Source organism: Carassius auratus, chromosome 36, assembly GCF_003368295.1.
Source record: "Carassius auratus strain Wakin chromosome 36, ASM336829v1, whole genome shotgun sequence".
NCBI classification, from domain to species: domain Eukaryota; kingdom Metazoa; phylum Chordata; class Actinopteri; order Cypriniformes; family Cyprinidae; genus Carassius; species Carassius auratus.
The window spans coordinates 15222299-15248655 of NC_039278.1; the positions used below are offsets into that span (position 1 = coordinate 15222299).

At 33.7% G+C, this 26357-nt stretch overlaps 1 pseudogene; it reads right to left on the bottom strand.

Annotated features, from left to right (window-relative positions):
* The window catches only part of LOC113055644 (echinoderm microtubule-associated protein-like 6), a 50421-nt pseudogene that overhangs the window by 13114 nt on the left and 10950 nt on the right, over positions 1–26357 (bottom strand).

The window sequence follows — 26357 nt, forward strand, 5'->3', positions numbered from 1 at the left end:
AAAAATAATCACACTAATTGCATAAATTCATAGATGCACTACATTAATTTCAAAAACTGTATAAATAATAGATAACACTGTGATGAAAAGCAACAAATATTCATTATACAACACCTGTATGGCTTGAAAAAAAATAGCTTGTTCCTGGAAAAGTTATTCTAATTAGAATTCAGACATAAAAATAATAATAAAATTAAAAATGACAACACAACAAATTACTAAAAATTAACAGGAATTATAAGATAAAATTAATTAATAAAAACTTTAATCGTGACTACAAAAAAACCCTGTGACTACAATTATTAAAATAAATGATTTATGTCCATCTATATTGTCACTACTGTTGCTTGTGAGCAACACAATTAACCCCAAATTGGACCATGGGAATTGTTTCAGTAATCCGTGGACTGCAAATATCAGCTTAATAAGCATAAATGAATGACTCACGGCTCCAAAGGCTACAGAGAGCATGGTCTGCATGCGTCCGTCCTCCACCGCTCCGATCACTCCCTTCTTATAGAGCAGAGAGCCTCCCACCAGCGTCCAGAACTTGATGTGTTTGATCCCCACCGACACACAAACTGAGTGTCCGAGTCCGGCCTGAACTCCAGCCACGAAGATCCGGTCGCTGTTGACCGCCTTTACTGCAACCCTAGAGCCTGAGATCACACGATGAAAGCATTCCGCTTTTGTTATTTTGATAAGCTGATAAACAGAATTTGGGAAAATGAATCACATCTTGAGAAGAAACAGCACGTGATGGAAAGTTTGACTAATATTTTTTGAAACTATTGTAAGTACATGCACCTTCCTGCCATCTCCACAACAGTGATGGTGTGCTCCAGATCCACTCCCACAGACAGCAGCAGTTTCCCGTAGCGCTGAAGTTGATGTATCCGATCCCTTTAGCATGAGAGCTGCGCAGCACCGACAGCGTCTGTTTGCTCATGGCGTCCCACACTGTGAATGGACGGCGCCAGGCCTACAGACACACACACACACAGACCTCCATCACATTATGTCTGTCAATACTCACAGCTTAAGGAAAAACATTGCTCCCAAATAGGGGTCGACCGAATGTGTTTTCAAGGCCAATGCTTATACCGATTATACAGATCAAGTAGACGATAACGATATTTTCAACCGATATATGTGTATAATGAAACATGAATGACAAAATTAAGAATAACAAATGCCATGACAAAAACTGTATTCTCTGCCCAAACTGCTCCTTTCAGCACAAGACAAATAAAATCCATTAGGTTGTATTAGAAGACACTGATTATGCAAATGCTGTGGGGTTGTTTATATTAATAAACAGTGTTGGGAAGCTACTATGAATCAGGGTTAAAGCAGTTAGGATGCATTTTCTTTTACTATCATTTTCTTACTTTTCTCTCTGGAATTGTTTAAAATTCCTGGCATGTGTAAATATGAACAAATGATACAATTATACTCTATTATGGTTGCATTTTGCAAGTAATCTGGGGATCACACGGATGCCAAGGTTGATTTGTACAGATCATGGATTAACTAACGATCTGTTAAACTACTAGTATATACAGTACAGTACCAGTCAAAAGTTTGGACACTTGGACACCAATTTGTGTGTCCAAACATTTGACTGGTACTTATATATAGAATACAGTATATTACATAACAGAATAAACACATTTTCAATGATCACTCATATGTGGTGATCAAAACACTTATAATGACGTTACAGAGAAATGTGATGGAGGCAGGGCATTTGACAATAAACTTTATTATCCAAAATTAGTCTAACATCCGTGCACTGAACAGTAAAGTTGAAGTTTATTCATCTTTAATTCAATTAAATTCCTTTTAAACTTTATTTCACTTCGGAACATTCATTCACAGATTTGCGCTTGTTCGTCTTCACACACTGAAGAAACTTACTAGAGAAGTGTGAAGTGTGACAATATATCTCTTTAAATAAATACAATAAAAATCTTGCGCACTTTAATTCCCTTTGAATGTAACGTGTACGTTCCCATGGAACTCGGATCATGGCAGAATTTCATGTGAAGTCTACTTCGCAGGGCACTTTAGACAATGCTTGAATGCTGCCTGAACAAGAGACCTCCTTACTGAAGTGAAAGTGAATACCGATATATCGAATGAATACCGATATATTGGCGACAGGCTCATATTGGCCGATAATTATCTCGAGACTGAATACCGATATATCGGTGACAGGCTCGTATTGGCCGATAATTATCTCGAGACTGAATACCGATATATCGGCGACAGGCTCGTATTGGCTGATAATATCTGCAAAACCATATATCGGTCGGGCACTAGATTCAATACATATTAAGTAAATTTATTTGAACTTCACTTGGGAAAAGTTTTTTAAGCAGAGCTGTATTTTACTGGCAAAAAAACAACGAGGATTTTTTATGAATTCTTTAGCAGACAAATGCAACCATAAATGCATAAATACATAAACACATGAATAAATGCACATCAATAACTGCAAAAATAAATGCAGTAAATGCAAAGATAAATGCATGATTTAATTCATACATTTATAAATAAATCAACCAAATTAAATAATTTAAACTTTAATTTGAAAAAGAAAGAAGTCTATACAGGGTTTAAAAGCATAAATGTGAAGTTTGAATATTTAAGTATTTGTATTAATTATTCTGTTCAAGAATGTTATTTAAGCTGTAATCATTTATTATTATTCTTTAAGTTATTTTTTGTATCTTTTGAAAGAAGTCTCTGCTTCTGCTTACTAAAGCTGCATTTATTTAATTAAAACTCAAAGGCAAAACACTAATATTTAGAAATATTTTTATAATTTAAAATAACAGTTTTCTATGTGGATATATTGTAAAATGTAATTTATTGCTGTGATGCAAAGCTCAATTTTTTAGCACCATTACTCCAGTCTCAGTGTCAAATGATCCTTCAGAAATCAGATTTTAATCAGATTCTTTAATGGTTACTTAAATTTGATTATCTTAATTAATTTATTTATTTAACATTATTTTGTTATATTAAAATCTTATTATTATATTGCAATAACTGCATTATTTTAGCTTGTTATTATAAATATTTATTTTATACATTATATTAAAACACATTATTATGCAATTTAATATTATTTAGTTTATTCTTCTAAATGGATAAATCTGTGTACATTAACTGGTTTAACATGCATTTAACTAGTAAAGTGTTACAGAATAACATAAAATCACATCACAAACTTAACAGTGAATGTAAATTCATGTCTATGGATCTCAAGTGTTTAACTTGCATTGAATCCGATCATTGCTTTAAATTAAAAATGCAAAAATGTTTTAGTTCTAGGTTGGAGCCCAAAAAAAATCTGTCCTGGATTTCGGGAGTCAAACACAAAAGGTCAGTGAGACAAAATGAAGTCAGATGGCATGAGGTTTTGCTGTCCTACCTGGCAGATCAGCGAAGTCGCCTGTGTTTTGGTGTGTTGGATGAGAGAATGAGACAGCGATGAACAAAATGAAAGAAGCCAAAGCAGAATTACATGAGAGATTCAAATTATTAGCAAAAATCACAAGCAGCCTTGTTATCAACAAAACCAAACAGTGCACGCTGAAAGCAGCAACATAAAAGTCAACATAAGCCAATGATAATGATTTAGATGGTGAAAATATTAGAGATCTGCATAAAGAAATGTGTCTAGAGATCAGTTTATTCATTAGCACACTTACCGATCTGACCGGTGGCGATGATGTTGAGATATTTGGGATGTTGATTGACAGTCAGACAGAGGATGTCATCCGTGTGCTCCATATAAAAGCTTTGAGTACCTGCAAATCACAACTACTACTTTAATTCTCCAATCCATGTTAAACAGCATGTATGCAGATTTAATGAGCTCATATTAACAGAAAGACTACATGTACTTTAAAAAAAACTATTATTTTAGTAAACAGCAAAAATATATTTCTCTCATGCACTTATTCCAAAGTTTGGATCAGTAAGAGTAAGATTTTAAAAATGTTTTTTAAAAAAGTCTCTTCTGTTCACCAAGCCTGCATTTATTTGATTAAAAATACAGTTAATTCAGTTATATTGTGAAATATTATTACACTTTAAGATAAATGTTTTAAATGTGATTATAATTTAAAACAATTTATTCCTGTGCTCAAAGTTGAATTTTTGGCATCATTTCTCCAGTTGTCACATTCACATTTAAAATGTCACATTAAATTATTATAATATGAATATTTGCTGCTAAAGACAATTCTGATTATTATTATTATATATATATAAAAAAACAGTTGAAAAAAAGTAAGGATGCATTTCAAACTTTTTAAACTGTATATTCTAATTATACATTTTATGTAAACTTCAACCTAAGAAAATACTTTATATATTTTGAATGTCTGATGAAGAAAGCCATATCTTAGTTGTACTCTTTCATCAATAAAGAGTGATTTCTGATGACAGCACTGCTCAGTATCTGTTAACTGCATCTTACAAACTGTTGTTGAAAGTAAAAACAACTCCTTTGTTTACAACAGCGTTACAGTCTCTTTCAATATAAAAGTCTCTTGTCGCCATCTAATGGCAGAACAATGTAACTAATCACATCACGAACACACACACCGTTTCCTAATACTAAATACTATTATTCAATACTACTATTATAAACATTAAATATTTTTAATAAACAACAACAGCCATCATAAAGGTTGCTAGGCAATTTAGACAAAAGTACGAAGGCAACGCGCATTTATATAAAATATAATGTGATGAGACTGCTCTCCGACAAAACTATTTGCTCTGGAATAAATAACAGACTAATAAGACCAAAGACTGTGCTGTTATCACTAGAATATCACACTCCTCTCAGCCAATCAGATTCAAGAACCAGAAAGAACTTTTGTAAAAAAAAAAATATATATATATATATATATATATATATAATATTAAAAAAAAATTCAGATGTGCAGTTCCCACTGCAGCCTGTAGAGGTCAGAAGTGTATCATGCCTGATCTGGAATCAGATTAGTCTCAAAGACACGCCTACAAACTCATCCAAAACATAAAGTCAAACTGTACTGTGTTTTCACCAAGCCAGAGGTCAGAGGTCAACAGTGATGCTGAATCAGAACTGTACCAGCAGAGAGGTTGTGAATAACAGCAGCGGCGGCTGTGTGGAAGATGATGTCAGCTCCATCATTGAGGTAGTGAAGGTTGTTTCGACAATCGAAGCCCCTGTAGCCAAACACGTGATCCAGAGAGAGTTCCTACAAACAGGCACAGACATCAACACACACACTTATAATGTGGACAGCCCTGACTCCTCATGAGATCATAACCCGACTGACCTCGACCGTTTTCTTCTTCTTTGTGATGTTGTTCTTCACCAGTTTGTCAGGTAACGGTGCGGCACGGCTCACTGGAGGCCTGTAGGAATCAAATGATGTTCTGATATGAATACATACAATTTCTCCCTCAGTACATTTGTCTTCTTTTGCATTATAAATATCTGAACATCCTTAAATCAAGATATATTTACTTGAGACGCAGAATGAGATGTTAAGCCTTTCTGACGAATGTATCAAGTTTGTTTAAAACGTGAATAAATATCTGCCAGTGCGATCATCAAAATCTATTAATTTGAAACTAATAGATTTTTCTTACCTCACTGAAAGATATTTTTCTCGTTTTAAACATAAACTTGCTTTATTTTGAGAAACAAGATTATATAAGTCAATTTTTATATTATATTAAGTAAATTTATCTTGATTTAAGAATATATCAATATTTGTGTTAGAAAATGAGACAAAAACACTAAGAATTAAATTACTTTTTGATGTGATCACACAGAAAACAAAACTTGAGTATCTTGTTTTCTGATTAATCAAAATCAATTACTTCAAAGGGAAAAAGTTTATTTATTTATTTATACATTTTAATATATATTTTGACCTGATAATTGTCCCAATATTTTGGCAGATATTTTCAGATATAAGCAAAAACTTCAGAAAAGTTCAGAAAACAAGAATAAAAATAATACTGGTTATTTTACTTATTTTATATTTACTTATTTTAAGTAAATTTATCTAGATTAAAAAACCAACAACTGTAATGGAAAATAAGACAAGAAAAAATGTAATTTTTTGTAGTGCATTTTTCGGTTTATTGTTTATTACCGCTCGTCCACTAGGATCTCCTTCTGTTGTTGGTGTGGTTTCAAGCCAGTCATTTGGCGTATACTGACAGCGTAGATCTTCGTTGTGTAATCCATGTTCTTTTCCCGAGCGACGTCACTGTCATACCCTAAACAAACAAATGTAAGTTAAATAAAATGTATTTAACTAGTGTTAGAACGAACCGTTTTAGGAGGGCATGGTTGACTCTTATTGTTGAACTTTTATAAAGGATATCTCTTTGGATTTGAGATTTTAGTCAACTTCAGGGATGTTATCTATTCACAAAGAGCTTGTAACTCCAAAGAGACTCCAAAGAGAAAGGAAAACTTGAAATTGCATCATGTAATCTCAAACAAAAACACAATCATTACCTCCATCCTCCTCAGCATCATCGTCTGATTCTTCGCTGTCCACGGCTTTGCTTTCGTGTGAACCAATCCCCTCCCTCGCCCAGATCATGAGGGCCGTGTCAGCCCCGCCCACCGACAGCAGCATCGCGTCGTCATTGGACCATCGAACATTCGTCACATTGGCACTGTGAGCCACATACTTTTTAAACTTGGCAAACTGACCCTGTATAAAATAATAATAAAATACGTTTGACTCGTTTAAGGCAGGTTTTATACAAGACTGTTCATAAGTTATTATTTTGCTAAATTAAAATGTAAATAATAATAATAATATTTTCATTATATGTAAATAAAATGGAATATTTAGAAACATTTATATTTGAAATATTTTAAAATATATAATATTTAATATAAATTATTATTATTTTTATTATATTTAATATTTTAATACTTAATATATTTATATATTTTCAAAATATTTTGAATATTTTTATTCAACGTAGATCCATTAATTTGATTAAAAGTGACAAGTTTTGTCACTTTTATAATGTTATACAAATAAATGCATACAATAAATTATAAATAATAAAACCACATAATGATAAATCCAATTAAAAAACTATATATATTATTTTCAACATTGATAATAATCGGAAATGTTTCTTGAGCATCAAATAATTTCTGAAGGTACATCTGACACTGAAGGCTGGAGAAATGATGAAGAAAATTCAGCTCTGATCACAGCATTTTAACATTTATTCACATAAAAAAAATATTTTAAATTGCAATAATTTTTCACTTCTGTTACAGTATTTTTGATCAAATAAATACAGTGGAAGAGACATCTTTCAGACCTTGCAGGGGAAGCTGAAGAGCTTGACGAAGCCAAAGTCGTCTCCGGTGGCCAGCAGCTTCCTGTCTTTGGTAAGTGAAGAGGCGTTGACAAAACTGAGCGCCGGCCAGATGCCTTCACAGGTGGGACCCAGCACTGACGTCCATGTGGCCCATTCAATCTTCTCAAACTGAACACACACAAACACACAGTTATGAGATGAAAACACCTGAGTTAGTGATGTATCTGGCTGTGTGTGTCGTCTCTTTACCTCTGAACTGCTGATAGTTTGTCGTCTTCCACGTGGAGCTTCAAAAAATAGCTGCTCTTTGGCACCGGTGTTGACTTGAAGCAGTTTTCCTGCATTAATACACAATCACAAAAAAAAAGCTTGATTATGTTCTTACACATTTGTCTCTTCCTTTGCTAAATTTATGGATATCTGCAGGTGCTGTTTCCCAAATTCCCAAAGCAAAATACAGATTCTTAATGCCAGGGGACACAATCAAGGGTCAAACGTGAGAGAAATTGGTTTTTGGTGAGTAATTCATCCATAAATGTTAACTGTATAAGGGACTGCATGACTTATAATACACATAATGACCTTTGCTGTCACTAATATGCAAGGAATAACTGCAAAAACAAAAACACGCTAGAGTCACATGTCCAAGTTTTCGCCATTCAAAACATTACCTTTCAATTGAAATGCATGTGTAGATTGATTTTAATTGTAATGCTCAACTCTTCACACATAGAGAGACAGTGAGCGCATTTACATGCACGTTCTTAAACCAAATAAGCCAAAAACGCACATGGTCATGTAAACACGGTAACACGTTTTCTTTTATCAGAGTACGGTCATTTAACGGCGTAAGCATAAATCGGTTGCAACAGGTAGTTTTATTGCCTCTTACTCCAATTTTGCATGGCATGTAAATGCAATAACCCACTTTCTGTTGGTTTATTGAAGTGCGCATGTGTAATATGTGACAGGAATGCATCGTTAGTGCAGATTTAAGCACATCTAGACCGAGCTAACGTCTTGCAGTAAAGAAAGAAGGTAATTTTTTCTTGACTCAGAAAATTATAAAAACATTTAACATCACAACTGACAAATGTATGGAAATACTCAGAGTCAGATATGCAAATTCTTATATTCTGACATCACTAAAGGGAAATAACCTGATTTATTAATGGTTATTTGAATAAGCTGATATGCATGTAAATGTGTGCATGTAAATGTGGTTATTAACTCATGCATTATTGCTTGAATTTATATTTGTGAGTTCTGTATGTTTGAATTACCACGGACGTCCCAGTCCACATGCGTGATACAGCTGGACGCTCCTTTACAGATGCCCACCCGCTTACTGCTCAGAACGTTATAAATGTCCACAAATGAGTCGTGGGAGGCCACGGCGAGGTATTTTCCAGCATCTTCAAGAAAAATGTAATAAATATATATTATATAGATTAAGGATATTAAATAATATCTATATTTGTTTATTATACTAATATATATATATATATATATATATATATATATATATATATATATATATATATATATATAAATAAATATATATATATAAATAAGTATATATATATAAATAAGTATATATATATATATATATATATATATATATATATATATATATATATATATATATATATATATATATATATATATACTTATAAAATTATAAAAACATATTTAATAAACCACAAATATATTGTACAATTATACTAATTAATTATAATCACATTATAAATTGTATATTATACATTACATCCAAAAGAAAAGTTTTTTTTACATAATAAATGTGTGTTTACTTTGTTTATATTAATTATGTATATATAAATACACATACATCCATGTATATATTTAAGAAAAAAATATGTTTATATATTAAATATATTTATATATGATTTATATGATTATAAATATATACATGTAAATATTTTCAAAACTTATGCTGAACGTGTGTGACATAATAAATATACACAGTACACACAAACAAATATTATGTAAAGAAAAACATTTATTTTGGAATGCGATTAATTGTTTGACAGCACAAATATATGTATATAAATATCTAAAACTGCCACCCATGCAGATGACTACCTTGAGAGAACCTGATGTCAGAGATGATCTCCTTCCTGTGGTGAAAGGTCACCATGTCTTCCAGCGTGTCTGCATTCACCACCAGGAAGCTGCCGTCGTTTAGTCCCACCGCTAAGGCTTTTCCGTCTGGCGAGAAGGCACAGCATCGACCACCTACAAACACACACGGCAGCGAATCCGTCTGTGATACTGAATCGGAGATCTTTCAAACGTGGCAGATGATTAGCAGATGTACTTTTCTTAAGTTTCCGGACAGCCACCATTCGATGGTTGGCGGAAAGCTCCCAGATGCGCAGGGTTTTGTCGTCACTCACAGTGGCACAAATATGCAGCAGTGGATGAGCAGCGAGACCCCAAACTTCCCCTTCCATGTGACCCTAAAACACGTCAAACACAACATATCTTCTAGCTTTTTACCCTGCATCTGTATTTGCAGCTGTGTATTTGGGAGTGACACACACCTGCACAAGTAAAGTCATGGGGCCGCTCTTGTCGATCTCTAGGATCTCTCCATTTTTGGTGCCGACCAGAATGTGTCCGTGTCCCAGAGTGATCGCTCTGATGGACGGGTTGTCCTCTAAAAGCAGTCCTAAAAAATAAAAACAGAAGAACAATGTCTGAGCATATATCCAAACCTCCTAACAGATGGCACCAATCTGAAAAAAAAAATGCAAAAAAATCTTTTTTTTGAAGAAATACATAGAAACTAGTACATTCATTTCATTAAACAAAATTAAACACTGTATTAACTTGACATAAACATTGTATTAGTTGTAATTAATATGCATTGTTTTATTAAAATTCAAATTATTTTATAAAGGGATAAATTGTGCTTAGTTCAAGTTCAAGTTTATTTTTAAAGCACATTTAAAAAAGCTAAAAGCTGAATAAATATTGTCTAGTAACCATGACATCCCCTTACATTACAAAATATTAAATTATAAATATAATTGAAACAAAATATAGTACATTAATTTAATAAAAAAACATTAAGAATAATATTAATTGTTTTCCAATATTTATATTTATATATTATTATTATTTTATATAGAAATAAATATTTTTAGAAGTAAATACTGTCTAATACCATGAGATCCCCTCAAAATTCTAAATATTACATAATGAATATTATTGAAACAAAATATACTGTAGTACATCCGTTTAAAGAAAACACTACATTAATTAAAAATAATATGAATTGTTTTTCATATTATGAATTGTTTTTTTACAGTTTATTATTTTATATAGAAATAAATATTTTTAGAGGTAAATATTGTCTAGTAGCCTAACCATGAAATCCCCTTACAATACAAAAATATAATACATATTATTGAAACAAAATATAGTACATTAATTTCATAAAAAAACTGCAATAATTAAAAATAATATTAATTGTTATTTTTAATATTTATATTTACATATTATTATTATTTTATATAGAAATAAATATTTTTAGAAGTAGATACTGTCTAATACCATGATATTCCCCCCACAATACAAAATATTATATAATAAATATTTTTGAAACAAAATATAGTTCATTAATTTCATAAAAAAAAAACACTGCATTAATTAAAAATAATATTAATTGTTCTTTCTAATATCTATATTTACATATTATTATTATTATTTTATATAGAAATAAATATTTTTAGAGGTCAATATTGTCTAGTAACCCTGAAATTCCTTCACAATACAAAATATTATTGAAACAAAATATTTCATTAAAAAATGTCTGTTTTGAGGATTTATAATCACCCTTCGATGAAGGCGAGAGCGCCGCCCTCTTGATAGCGTACGTCTTCAGACATCTCTCGAACATGTCGTCCCACAGCTCCACAACTCCATCTTTACCCCCCGTCACAAAACCCTTCAGGTCACAACACACCATTAACAGCTAAGAAATACATTTTTACCTACTGCTGAACTATATTTAATGCACAGTCTGAGCAAGATACCAAGTCCTCTGTATATAACTGTGGCAAACTCAATCACCTTGTCCAGAGAGCACATGGCAAACACGGGTCCGTCGTGAGCTTTGATGCTCTTCACGAGCGTCGTGTCTTTCCAGATGTACACGTCACCCGTCAACGCCCCAGAAAATACCAGGTCCTCCGAGCGTCCGTAGCAAGCGGACATCATGGTCTCATGCTTGGCAAGATTTCCGAAAATGCCTCTTTTAAATGTTAAACCTCCTCCTGTGTTGAAATATAAACACTGAGCTAATGCATTTAATTCGATTTTTCAGAAGCATTAGGTATTCCGTTATCGGAGCATCTGCTCACATTTAAAAACTCTAGCTCACATTTAATCGGGAAAATATGGAGCGCTGATGGAAAAGTTGACAAAACGGTCATAACAGGTTATGACTAGGGCTGCAAGATGTATCGTTTAAGCATCGATATCGCGATGTACGAATCCACGATAGTCACATCGCAAGATGTGCGATGTAGGCTGTCGTAGTTGATGCGTTATTCATTAACCGTACGGGCAGCTGCTCCCCGGCCCTTGACGAATGTGATTCGCGGATTAATTGCACAGCTTAACCATCATAAAGTGAAGGTTTATCATTGACAGGACTGAAAAACACACGCAAGTTTATTAGGGCAGAGAAAGAGAGAGCGTGCGAGAGAGAATGGGCGCACGCGCGCAAGAGAGAGAGTGTGCGAGAGAGACAGAGAGAGATAGAAAGAGCGCGTGCGAGAGAGAGCACGCGAGAGAGCGCGCGAGAGAGAGAGAGAGAGAGCGCGCGAGACAGAGAGAGAGAGAGCGCGCGCGAGACAGAGAGAGAGAGAGCGCGCGAGACAGAGAGAGAGAGAGCGCGCGCGAGACAGAGAGAGAGAGAGCGCGCGCGAGACAGAGAGAGAGAGAGCGCGCGCGAGACAGAGAGAGCGCGCAACAGAGAGAGAGATAGCGCGCGAGAGAGAGAGAACGAGCGAGAGAGAGAGAGCGCGCGAGACAGAGAGAGAGAGCGCGCGCGCGAGAGAGAGAGAGAGAGCGCGCTCGCGCGCAAGAGAGAGAGAGCACGCTCGCGAGAGAGACTTCCTCACATGACTGTGAGGAAAATCTGCCACATCATATTGAGCCGTCATAAGTAGGGCTGCACGATATTGGGAAAAAATGACATTGCGATATTTTATTTTTCTGCGATATATATTGCGATATGAAATCTAATCAAATTTTTTTCTTACAAACAAAAATGGGGTGAGCACACTTACATTATCATTTTAAATGATTTAAACATCGACACCATCGTGTCAATTGACAGAGAGAGAGAGAGAGCGCGCGAGAGAGAGAGAGCGCGAGAGAGAGAGTGCGCACGCACGCGCGAGCGAGAGAGAGAGCGCGTGAGAGAGAGAGCGTGCGAGAGAGAGAGATAGAGCACGCGAGAGAGAGAGAGAGAGCGAGCCGTCTTCAAACAACATGAGCGCTGTCTTGCTCTCTCTCCCTCGCGCATATTAATCAATTGACATGATGGTGTCGATGTTTAAATCATTTAAAATGATAATGTAAGTGTGCTCACCCCATTTTTGTTTGTAAGAAAAAAATTTGATTAGATTTCATATCGCAATATATATCGCAGAAAAATAAAATATCGCAATGTCATTTTTTCCCAATATCGTGCAGCCCTACTTATGACGGCTCAATATGATGTGGCAGATTTTCCTCACAGTCATGTTCTCGTGAGAGAGAGACGGGAAGGAGCTTATGCTTCAAATATGTTAGTAAAAAAAAAACGTCTGTGCATGTAACAAACCTTATAGCATTCACATATGAATCTTATGTCTCTACCTGTGTGCAGCCAGAACTTGATGTGTTTCATTCCCACCGTGAGCAGTTTGTCCATGCGGAACGGGTTTCCTTTCACCACAAAGATCTTATCTTTATGTCCTCTATAGTAAAAAGAGAGACCGATGTCATTTGAGAGCGATTCAGCTGGCTGCACATAAACTTTATCACTCAAAGTTTTGGTTTTACCTGGATTTTGCCAGTTTTTCACCTTTTTTCCAGTCCCAGATGACTAAGGAATGGTCTTCATCGATTCCCACAGACACTAAACTCTTGCCATCCGCTGGATTTGAAACAACAGAATGTGACACAGCAATGTTTTAAAATATGTTTAAGTGATTGTACATTGAATAAAAATACAATTCTGTAACATTAATGGAGATGCATTTGGTTACATCGTTTAAAAACAAGTCAATTTTGTCCGAATATGCTTCGTCAGTTCTTAATCAGTGCTTCAATGCAATTATTAGTAAGAGTAAGCTCTGAAATAAGTTCATGGGGAAAAAAATAAACATTAATTTTCTCAATTATATTGAGATACTGTTATAGTTTTTATTTATATTTTAAATTATTTTATTTTTCTATTTTCTATTTTTATTTTTGTTTCAATTTTAGTAATTTTATCAAAGATTAATGCACTTTTGGAAGTTGAATATAAGGCAAAACGTCATTTTGGAATTTCTGTGGTCCATGTTCTTAATCATAATTAAATTATATTTTATTTTTTATTATTGTAATTAATTTATTGCATTAAGATGATGACCTGTTGAATTCTTTTTGAGCGATGAATGTATTTTCTAAACATTCTATTTTCAAGTTCAAAGGCTGTCATATGTGGATCAACTTACTATGTTGTGTATTTTCATCAGTTTCAATATGAAAAACAACTTTCATATTGATTAATTGGATTTACTGCATTAAAAAAAAAATATTATGGATTTATTGCATTTTAAAAAAAAAAACAATTTATAATAAATCTTTGAAAATCAAAATCTGGATTTGAATTATTAATGCTTTTATAATCTAAAGATGCTACGTGAAAGTTTGAAACAGAAAATAGTGGTTTTCATTGCATTTTTGGAACCAAACTCAAAAGTTTCAAAAACTGTAAAAAAAAAAAAAAAAAAAAAAAAAAAAATAAAATATATATATATATATATATAATAAAAGTAGGAATAAAATGAACATTAATGTAGGTGCGTTTGATGGCTTTGCTTGAATCCAGGGATTTTCGTATTCAATGCAATGCAATGGAAAAAAGAAAGATTTAGCTCTAAAATATAGGAAGTAAGTGGAAAAATGACAATTTAACATTAATTTGAACCTGGTTTATATATAAAATGTCTATCAGGGTCTGACCTGTGAACTCCAGAGCACAAACCCCGCACTGATGTTGACCCTTCAGCAGAGATAAACACTTGAGTGTTGGGATGTCCCACACATGGATGGACGGATCTCGACCCACCTGACACACACACAAACATATGCATACTCTGCATTTATTGTATTACCGTGCCTTACAGAGACGGCTCAAATCTGACTGTAAAGCATATCGGTTTAGAATCGGTTCAGTTTGAAGTGTGATTTGTGGACAACTGTAATATTCTCTTGTAAATCTCTGACCTGTCCGGTGGCCACGTAATCTTTGAGCGGATGCACAGTGAGGCTCAGGATATCATCGTCGTGTCCGAGGTAGAAGCGCTGTGTGTGCTGCTGTCTGTTATACACCACCGCCACAGCGGCCACATGATACACCACCTCCCCGGCCTGAGTGTAGAACAGATTATTCCTGCAGTCGCAGCCTCTGTACCTGAGATACACAGAATAAATTTTAAAAAAAATCACAAATATTTATACCTCTCTGAAAGTTAGCACATTACACAAATAATGAAGTATGTTTAACTTGGTACATTTTTGTTAGCCAATCCAATTTGACATTTGAATTGAATCATGTTTTCCCCTTTCTCAAATCGAGCCGTCTGACCATGTGACATCACACGGTCATAGGCCCCTCCCACGATTGTTTGATTGACAGCAGCGTTTCAGCACAGACAGGACTTGTGTCTTACCTCAGACCCGCCCTGAGTGACCGTCATCAGTCTGAGATGCAGACGAGCATGACTCCTAAGTAATTGAGCTGTTTTGTTGTTGGATGTAATAATGAACATAGCAGTAGTCATTTACTCCTGACATCTGAGCAACTGAAATCGCAGAGGATTAACTTACGTTTGGAGAAATGAAAGAAATGCGCCCTTGATCTACTTTAAATGCGTTTATGTTCGCGTGAATACTTCATGACCCAGCCTCCAGCAGTGAGTATAATGTATTTAAATGAATAATTGAAAATCGCCTTTCCTAATAATGTGCGAATAAGCAAGTTTTGTGGCTAAAGTAAACAGTCTCTCAGAGAGAAGATCAGAAGAAAGGGGCGGAGTCAGCAGAGCTCATTAGCATTAAAGGAGAATCCCACAAATCCGACTGTTTTTAAAATAACTGTTTTTGACAGGGTAAAAAAGGTGTTTTTGACACCAAAATTGAGAAATTTTAAACAAACTTTTACAGACTTTTCATTAAGACCCTAAAGAATCATATCAACTTGTGGAAAATGTGCATTATATGACCCCTTTAGGGTAGCAGTCTGTGGAAGCCATGGAATAAAAGATTAACAAACATATTAAAAAAAAACAAAATTATATATATATACACTAGTATTATTTATATAACATATTATTTCATTAATAATAATATTTAATAATTACAACAGCCATCATAAAAGATTAATTTAGACAAAAGTACAAAGGCAGCGCTCATTTATATAAAATATAACGTGATTTTGCTCTCAGCCAGAACTATTTGCTCTGATCAAATAATCGATCAATGAGACCAAAGTCTGCTCATGAGATTCACCCAAAACTAATTATATCTCATGTTTAAACAATATAGAGACATTAGTAGATCTTTTCAACGTTATCTTTATTAACAAACTGCATATTTATAGAACATTCTCGCCTTAAAACTCTTAAAACTACACTTTGTGACACAACAACTCTATGATTTGTTAAACACACAAACGTTTGGAATCTCTAGAATATCACACTCCTCTCAGCCAATCAGATTCGAGAACCAGAAAGAACTGATAAACTATGTATTCAGGGTCAGACATTCAAACGCATAATTTACCCGTGGACAAACTGCAGGCGCAGACCCTCGTCTGGTGCTTTCTGCCTCTTCAGAGATCCAGCCAGTTTCTTCTTGAGCTGAGGAAGATCTTCCTTATACACCTGAGGGGTGTTTGGGAGAAGAGTTACAGGGCAAAATCCACTCGCAACACATTCAGTGTAAGAGAAAAAGCATGAAGGGCAACAGCATCTATGCAGTCAGCTGTGAAAATAATGAGAGGAACGGGATGAAAGCAGACAAGCTTTCACGTGTTACATAAAACCCTCTCAGTTTGGGAACTTGGGTCTCTTGCCTGACGCTCGTAGTTGATCTGAGCTTCCTGTTCGATGTCTGAGTCCAGCTCGGGAACGTCGGAGAGGTCCGAGTCAGATTCGCCACTGTTAGAGTCAGCGTAGCTATCTGTGAACGGGAGATATCTATCAGACTTTCTGCTTTCACTGTATGATCTGATTCATTTTAGTGCAAACTTTCAAAATATCTTTCAGATGTAAAAATAATACGTAAAATTAAAACCTCTATTCTCATTTCTATTCAGTGCAGGAGTTCCAAAACTTTTTTTTTTTGTTTTTGTCAGGCAAACTCTTTCGGATAGAAAATATTCACTTACAGTACCTTTGAGATTAAGTTCAATGACACATTTGCATTTTCACGGTTTTCTGATGTTTTCACAACAAATAAAATATTTAATCATTTTTATGAATTGTTTAATTTTGATTGTATATATAGGGCTGCGTGTAAATAGGACATTTATTATTATTTTAGATTAATATCAATTATTGCATATTAACATGAATATTTACATTAATTAATTATATATTAATTGAATATGTTTATTATTTTGTTTTTACTCTAATGATGAAATGCCTATATAAACGTATTGTTTTAAAGTAAAATTGTCCTGTTTATTATATTTTTAAATATAAATTCTTAATATGTAATTTGTAATTACATATATTTATGATGTATTATATGATTTTATACTTATAGAATTTATCCATTAATTATAAATAATCCCTTAAAACATTTACATTGAATATTATATTATGCATATGTATAAACTAAATCAATTATATATCATATTTAAATGATAAATATACACAAAATGAATCCATTATCAATAAATTCTAGATATTAAGTTGATAATATATATTATGTAATTAATTTTAATTTAAGTAACAAAATTACAATGTCTTAAATTACTACTTTTTAAATGTTAAAATCTTTTATTCATGATCTGTGTAAATTATCTGTGACTTTTTTTAAATTAGGTGAACCGTAAAGTGTCATTTTTCATGACTTTTCCATTAATTATTAATGAATTTTCAAAAAATCCCACCCCCCATTAGTAACACTTTTGAAAAGAATACATTTTTCAGATCTGAAAATCACAAAATATGAATTACTTAACATTTCCATATGTATCACGATTGTGAAAACCCAGTAATTTCAGTCATGCAGTAATACGGACTGTTTCCAAACAGGTTTCCATAGCCTAGTCATCATTTATGCATTAGGCAGACGCTTTTATCCAAAGCAACTTACATTCAGGCTATACATTTTTTTTTGGTTTTGTCAGTATGCGTGTTCTCTGGGAATTGAACCCACATCCTTTTAAGCTGCTATCACAATGCTCTACCACTGAGCCACAGGACCATCCTCCCTAAATGTACTTATTTAATTGAAATGATTTGATAACGGGAAACCCTGGATCGGTGGATTGAATCACCTTGCAGCAGTGGCTCCAGAACTCCATTCATGACTCCCTCCGGCAGAAACCTCCACTGGAAGACGGAGTGATCGGCTCCACCTGTGCTCAGAACCCACTGCAGGTCATGTGACCAGCGCACATTGGTCACATGGGCAGAGTGGCCGATGTATTTCTTGAATTTGGCAGCTGAAAGAATCACATTTGTTAGCGCACACTGGTTTGTTCAGCACGGATCACACAGAAACAGATCACACAAAACCAAGCGGACCTTTTTTAAGGCACGGGAATCGGAAGAGTTTGACGAGGCCGAAGTCGTCACCCGTCACCATCACTGCATTGCTGTAGTTTGCGTCTACAGAATTAATGTCGTTGACGTTGGAATATTTAGGCCAGATTCCGTTGACCTCCGGTCCGAGAACACAGGTCCACCTCATCCAGTGGATTCCTTTGGCTTCCTCCTTCGGCAGGAATTTACCGGCTACAGACACAGAACAACAGTTAGGAAAAGTATGAGCATGACATGATCAATAAAATAAGGCTCATCCTAAAATAAAATATGTCATTTATTTGACAAAGATTTTCTAAAAGGAGAGATCTTTGGTTTGGAATTTATTTAATTGAATATCTTTAAATAAATCATTAATTGCTGGAATTAACAGACCTTGAAATGGACAAATCTCACTAATTAGACTAAAACATCTTAAAAATTTAATTTGACCTGATGTCATCTCTAACTTAAGTTGAAACTAAAAATTTCCTATACAGAAATGCCCACAAAAAGTGATTTTAAGCCCTAGAAAAAAAAAACATTTGAAATTTAAATGAATGTTTTTCAAAGAATAAAAAAAGCCCATAATTATTTGCATAAATACTTAATGCATTCATTATACACACACGCTAATATTTATGTTTCATATATATATGTATTTTAATAAGCATTTAAGTATTTGCATAAATATACACTCATTTACATTAATTCATTCATTTATATATTTCAAACTTAAACTTAAAAAAAAAAAACTTTTGAAATTTAATTTAATTATTATTGATTTTCCAAGAAGAAACTTGACCTCGTAATTACCTCTAACTACTATAAGCGACAGAAAATGAAAAGTAGTTTTAAATAGGAAAAATATAAAAACTCTTTGCACATTTTTGAGCGAGATGCTAACGGTCTAATCAGATTCAATGATCTAAGCTAAGCTAAGCTAAAAGTGTTACTGCCAGACCCGGAGATCAGCTGAATGGATTCAAAAACTGTAAAACTCAACGGTTTAACTCTAGGGGAGTTGGAAAGTGAGCATATTTAAAAAAAATAGTGGAGTGTTCCTTTAAATGAGTTGTAAAATGTTTTTAATTTTAATGCATTCGTGAAAAAAAAGCATAAATATTGATTGTTTCCAAACAGGTTTTCCTGTCCCATAATTAACAGGAATTTTGGCATTTTATCATCCAACTTTATTAAAAATTGCTGAATTTTTTGAAAGAAAATAGAGCTTGAAATTTAAAAAGAATCAGAAAATATAAATTTTATTTTAATATTATTCTTACTTGGCATCCTGTAGAAGTATCGTTCTCCAGCTCCATCATTGGTCTGCAGGAAGCGGCTGTCCACGGACCAGTCCAGGTGTGTTATGAAGCAGGTGGACTTGTTGCACTCTCCCACTTTTTTATAGCGTTGGGCCACAGCGTAGATATCCACAAACCCATCGTTGGAGCCCACTGCCAAATAAGATCCATCGGGTGAGAACTTGAGTTCGTGAATGACCTCCTTCCTATCCTTGATGTGAACCACCTCCGTCATGTCCCTAAGAAAACAAGACGTCCTTCATGTTTGTGAACAATGAAGCTGAAATGATGAAGTGATCCGAATTGAATTACCTGACACGCAGGACAGTGAAGGAGCCGTCCTTCATGCCGAGAGCCAGCTGGGAACCGTCGTTGTTGAAGGAAACACTGCGTACGGCTTCTTCCATGTTACAGCGAGCGATCAGCGTGTGTTCGGACAAACTCCACAGTCTAAACATGCATGTTTGATGAAACATAAAATGTGTCCATTCATGCTAGGGCCGGGCGAATTGGGCTAAAAATATTAAAACATTTTTCCCATATTATATGACATTGATATTTATCATTTATATTCATAACCATTATTGGTGAAGTAAATGATTTCCAAATATAAGACCTAGAGAAAAATTTTTTTTAACTTAACTTGTTCACAATTCTCCACAGAGTAGTTAACTTTAAATGTAGGGCCCCATAAATCCATTCAATTTTTTCCCAAAATTCACCCCCACCCATTTTATAAATTTATTTACATTCTATGTTTTTATTTTATTTTATTTAATGCAGATTTATGATTAAAAATAGTGTCTAATCTAATGCATTAATAAAACTTTAACAATTAAATCATTATTTTCAAATGTAAAAATGAAAATATAACAAACATTAAAAAAAAAAAATTTGTAAGAAAAGATGCTGAGCAAAAAGAAATGTATAAATTAAAAATGGATGAAAAAATACATTGGTTGTTCCCTAGAAAATGTAATTAGTATTATTATTATTACTTTGAGAAATAAATTTTAGTACACAGTAGTAATTTATTTCTGTAATAATTTATCCAAGTTAAACCAAACTTTTTTTTTTCTGTAGATATTTCATTTTTAGTTTTAGTTTCAGTGTATTTAGTTTCAGTCGATTGGCAGTTTTTCTTAAATGAAACGGTAATCAAATTAAAATATAACAATTAATTAATTTACAAAAACATTTTTATTTATTACATTTTTTAGTAAAATAAATTGATGCACACCAGAACTGTATAAATGAAAACATGAATGTAAAATATCTTGGTTGTATTATATTCTTAAAAAAAATAATATATTACTTTTAAGAGTTACAATTTAACACAGAATAGTACTATAATTCTGCTATAATGTATTTAAATAAAACCAAACATTTATTTTGGCGGTCTGTGGTGAAGAATATTTCAGTGAGTATCTGACAGTAGTTTATCTCAAAACAATAAATCAAATAAAATAAATATAAGAAAGCATTGCATTTAAGATGATGCACAATAGAAATGTATCAATTAAAACATGGTTGAAAAAATATTTTGGTTGTATAATATTATATATTTAATATTACATTTTAATATATAATAGTTTTATATTTCTGTCCTAAGTTCAACCAAAGTTCTCTGAGTTTCAGTCAGAATTATTATCGTGTAAAGCTGGTGAAGTATACTGAAGTAAAATATATTAATGTCTCATAAATTGAGACGCCGATGCTGAAAACACTGTGAGCATCGTGTGTTTGAGTTTGAAATGTCTAGAGCTCATCATCATTATCGACAATCGTTTATTTTTTTAAAAACCAAAACAACATTTCATTTCCGCCTGTCTTGCTCCATTTATAATCTCTGCTGTGTGAACTGTGGCATGAACTGAAATCCAATAGAAGGTGTGGACTAACCGTACGGATCGATCGTCGCTGCCGGTGACGGCCAGCGGTTGTTTGGGATGAAGGTCGAGGGCCCAGAGCTCCCCCTCTGAATGACCCTGCATTATCAGCAGCGGTTTATCTCGGTCTCTAACCATCACCTCAAAGATCTCACTATCTTGAGTTCCTGCCAGGATCCTGTCAGCCCTCCAACACACGCTGCGGATGGACAGACCTGGAGAGAAAGAGTGATTCAAATCGACTAGAAAGTATAGGATCCAAGCAGCCCAGACTAACATATCTGGTTATGTTTGGGATTTGGGCTCTAGTATGTTCCCTGGTCATTTTCAGGAACTTCTACTATTCTACTATAACTAAGGTCCGAGGGATGTTGGTGTCCAGGCATCTTAACTAGTTTAAAGGAATAACAAATGTGTCCCTTTGTATATTAAAAGTTGTTGGTAACAAAATAACTTGACTTTATTTAATTTGGATCTGCTGGGTTTTTAATTTTTTATTAATTGTGTAAAATTCAATTTTCTGCATCAAATTATTATTAAATTTCATCGGCAATTATTAAATTATTAAACAGTGCTGCTATCATCTTCTAAAATGAAATAATAATAAAAATTATAATAAAGAAATAATTGAATTAAGCTGGAAATAAATCAAATGTAAATACGAAATAAACAAATAAATAAAACCATATCTATTAAAAATGTTTACTGAAATTAAGCTGAAATTAAATAAATAACATAAATATTAAATTAAATATATAAAAAATATTAGACATATACAAAATTAAATACATGAATATTAATATTAGATGAAAAACAAACTATAATTATCATAATAAATTCGAACTGAAATATTATAATTTCAAGCACTACAAATTGAAATAGATTTAAAATTAAGATAAATATAAAAAATATTTAAAAATATATATTTTACTGTAGGATGAGTAATTTATATTAATGTTTATATTATATACATGAAACAGTCAAAAGCAAATAACAATAACTAAAACAGAAAAAAATAATAATAATAATAATAAACAATAGTTTTTATAAATAATTCTGTAACTAATCAATATATCATTGGACATAAAGAAAATTTCATATACAGAAATTAAACCAGTAATGCTGAACCAAAAGTTAATTTACCTAGAAAAACAGCATCACGCCTAAAAGACGACCTTAGAGCTTTTGTACTGAACAATTAAAATTAACAAAAAATTGCTTCGTAAAATTGAGAGTAAAATAGAGAATGAAAAATCTTCACAGATATCAGCTGTAATAAGCTGTTGTTTTCAGCAGTGTAGAATTTAATTAATAATAAAATAACTGGCTGTAAAACAACCAAAACTGAACCTTTAAAGCGTCACAAACATGTTACATGGAAGTCTATATTGGACACACCAGCCAAATATCAAATAAACAAACCCAGTGTCTTCATCCAGTAACACTACAGAACTAAAACATGAGTGTGGAGAGTGGCTCAGATCACTTAATGAGAAATGTTTGAGTTCATACTGAGATCTCTGATTTATCTGAGTCTTCTCCTGTGAAAGTGCAGACAGCTTGATTGCTACAAGACTTACATCTGCTGAAAAACTGTCACTCGTGTGATATAAGTGCAGGCCGTGTTGTGTCTTCTCTGTTTTATTGATCCTGTATTGTGTTTAAAATCAATGCAATGGATCAAGACCAATGCAATTTACTTTTGAAACATGGTCAGTAATGGTTTTGGGATTGATGGGAACAAAACAGCAGACATTTAATTGTTTGATCAAAATTATCACTAGGGACAATTTAGAAGTGGCTCAATATTGGTAAGGACATGTCATAGCGTCTCTACTAAACTCTGCACCCTTGTAACAGAATGAGTGCAAACCAATGCAATTCACAATTGGTCAGAATCCTGAATAATAAATAGTTACTTGACGTGTAAATGTGAACGGTCAAGTGTTAATGAAATAGAAGCGTTGTGTTGTAAATGTTTGAGTATGTCACAAAGTATATTAAACTCTATTTCAAAAGGGCGAGAAAGATCCTGTTAGATTTAAAGCCAGCTGTAATGTTTTACCTTTATAACCTTGCTCTGCCTCCCTGAGGTCAATCTTAGTAATGGGTTTGAAATCCACGTCCCAAAGCCTTACACATCCATCCCGTCCACCGGTGGCGAAGCCTTCCTCACATGAATGCATGCTGAAGATCCCTGCCTGCGTGCACAAAGAGAGTTTACAAATGCATGTGCAACAGGTCACATATGCCACCACATGATATATGCACTAATGTTATAAATGCATGAAACAAATGGCCAATGCATTGAATATCTGAATACAAGTGGGTTGCATTGCAACTTCAGATGTCATTTAATGGAGATGCTATACACACAGCTGAGGTGTATAAGTGATGGTGTAGGAAGTGTGATGAGCTTCACTCACTCCGTGTGCCGCCTGTATCGTTCGTGTCAGGTTGAGTCCCTTCCACACGTAAATATCTCCGTTAAGAGCTCCCGAATACGTCACTTCATCTTTCGCCGTAGCCAAGCACAGGATGGTTTGCAGGTCCCCCGTCTTTCCGAAAATCCCTCGTTTTGGCGTCAATGCATTGCCACATAATGCCCAAAACTGTGAGACAAATGAGAAAGCCTGAAGATCAACTCCTTTGCTCATGCAAATCTTTTGCATTAGCAAACTTAAAATATTGTGCATGCATAAGCTTTCTTTTTAGAGCTTGAAATTTATGCATTTACATTTGAACTAAGTGGACACTCATACAGGTTGATTAAATCAGACAGAATTAGATTTTTGGATGATATTTTTCTATGAAAATGCATTAAAATGCAGTAAAAACAACAAGGGAAAGGAGGAATAATTTGTTGCATGTTTTATGTGCTTCTGAGTGTGGGTTTAAATGAACCTTGTCTCAGGGGTTTGACTCACTTTAATGTGCTTGACTCCGCAGCTCACCAGCCTGTGCGGCAGAAACGGGTCCCAGGAAATATCAAAGATCTGCAACGCAGCACAAACAGGTGGATAACCATGTCAACACCTCCTCAACATCCAGCACCAAAACCAATTACACTGAATGAATCACAACTCTCTAAAATTATACACAATGCACAATATAATGGAAATTATAATGCAAAAAATCCAATACTTGATTCTTACTAATTTTGAGGTACTGATTCCAAAAATAACGTTTGTTTTTCTCAAACATGCATGCTTTCAGCAACCATTTGCAAGCTGAAGAAATCACGTATTATCCCTCAATCAGCAGAAAAACAACACAAAGACACGATTCCTGCATGATTCTGAAGACATTATTTTGTGAATAAAATTTTCACTGCTTTGCAGACTGCAAGTTAAATGATCAATTTTAAAACCAAAACTTTTGATATTTTACAGCTTTTGTAATTTTGTGTACAAATTATATATTTATGCTTTAAAAGTGATACATACATACATCATTTGAAAAAAGAGTGGGAACAATGCATGATCGAAACTATTTCTTGCTGATTTCAAACTCAGCATCATCAAACTAGGACCAAATCAGCAGTGTAATGAGTATAATTAAGAAACGAATGCAGTTTTTTTTATCAATATTTAAAATAAGAATTATCATTTTAAATGAAAAATTTTTATTTGTATATGTTCAGCTTTAAACTGAATTTTAGTAAAAGTTTGCAGTGTGTTGTGTCATTTTTTATATTTCAACATGGCTTTTATATCTGTTTATATTACTACTATTACTAAGTGTAATATAAGCCTTTTTTTGTTTTTTGCAAATCAGCCGAATTTCTTTCAAGATCCAGACCGGTGTTATTATAGTCATGCTTACTAATCATTATTTGCATCCATTATCTGCAAATAAACATTTCATACAGCACATTTCCTGTTGCTTTAACAGTAGATCATGTCACTAGTAATGAGTCTGAATTCTTTTTATAGGCCTAACGTTTCTTTAAATTTATAAAGTATATACTATGAACACATATTACAAGTCACTTTGGAAAAAGCTTGTTATACACAAGAATATAAATTGGAAAAGATATAAACTCTAAATTTCTTTATATTTCATCGGTAGTGAAGTTGTTGAGCTGGGACAGAAGAGAGACACATTGGGAGACAGGAAGAGCAGCAGGGTTTTAATGACACCGTAGGGAGTCTTCTGGTGCCTGTGGTTCTTCACTAAGCAGCTCTGTCATCTCTGCTGTGACTCCCTCGACACCGAGTGTGTGTGTGTGTGTGTGTAACACAGCTTATGCATTGAAATGCTACTCTGTACTGTAGCATTGCAGAATATCTTATTCATAACGCTCTTAACTGTTATTCATTCACATCATTGAGTTGTAGCATCTGTTGCAATGGAAACAGTTCTCGATGTGAGGACCGGATGGGCTTGTTCTGTGTTTTCCAAATCTTTCTGGCATTATGAATTAAATGCTGGACTCTGCAGTTCTGATGTAATTAACTGTCGGTAATGAGGAACAGTGCGTTCTGTTCTTACCCTATCAGAATGTCCCGTGGCGGTGGCTAAGACACGCCCCTTTTTCCAGTCCCACACACACACCGTGTTTTTAGCATCAAGTCCCACAGACGATAAACGCTGAATCACAAGACAGGAGAAAATAAGTGGTTAGATGGAAGTATTTACAAACACAAATGAAGAAAATTCAGTTTTAATAAAACTATTACTCAGGGTAAAGTTAAAAACTAAAATTTAAACCTTTAAAAAACTATATAATTACAAGA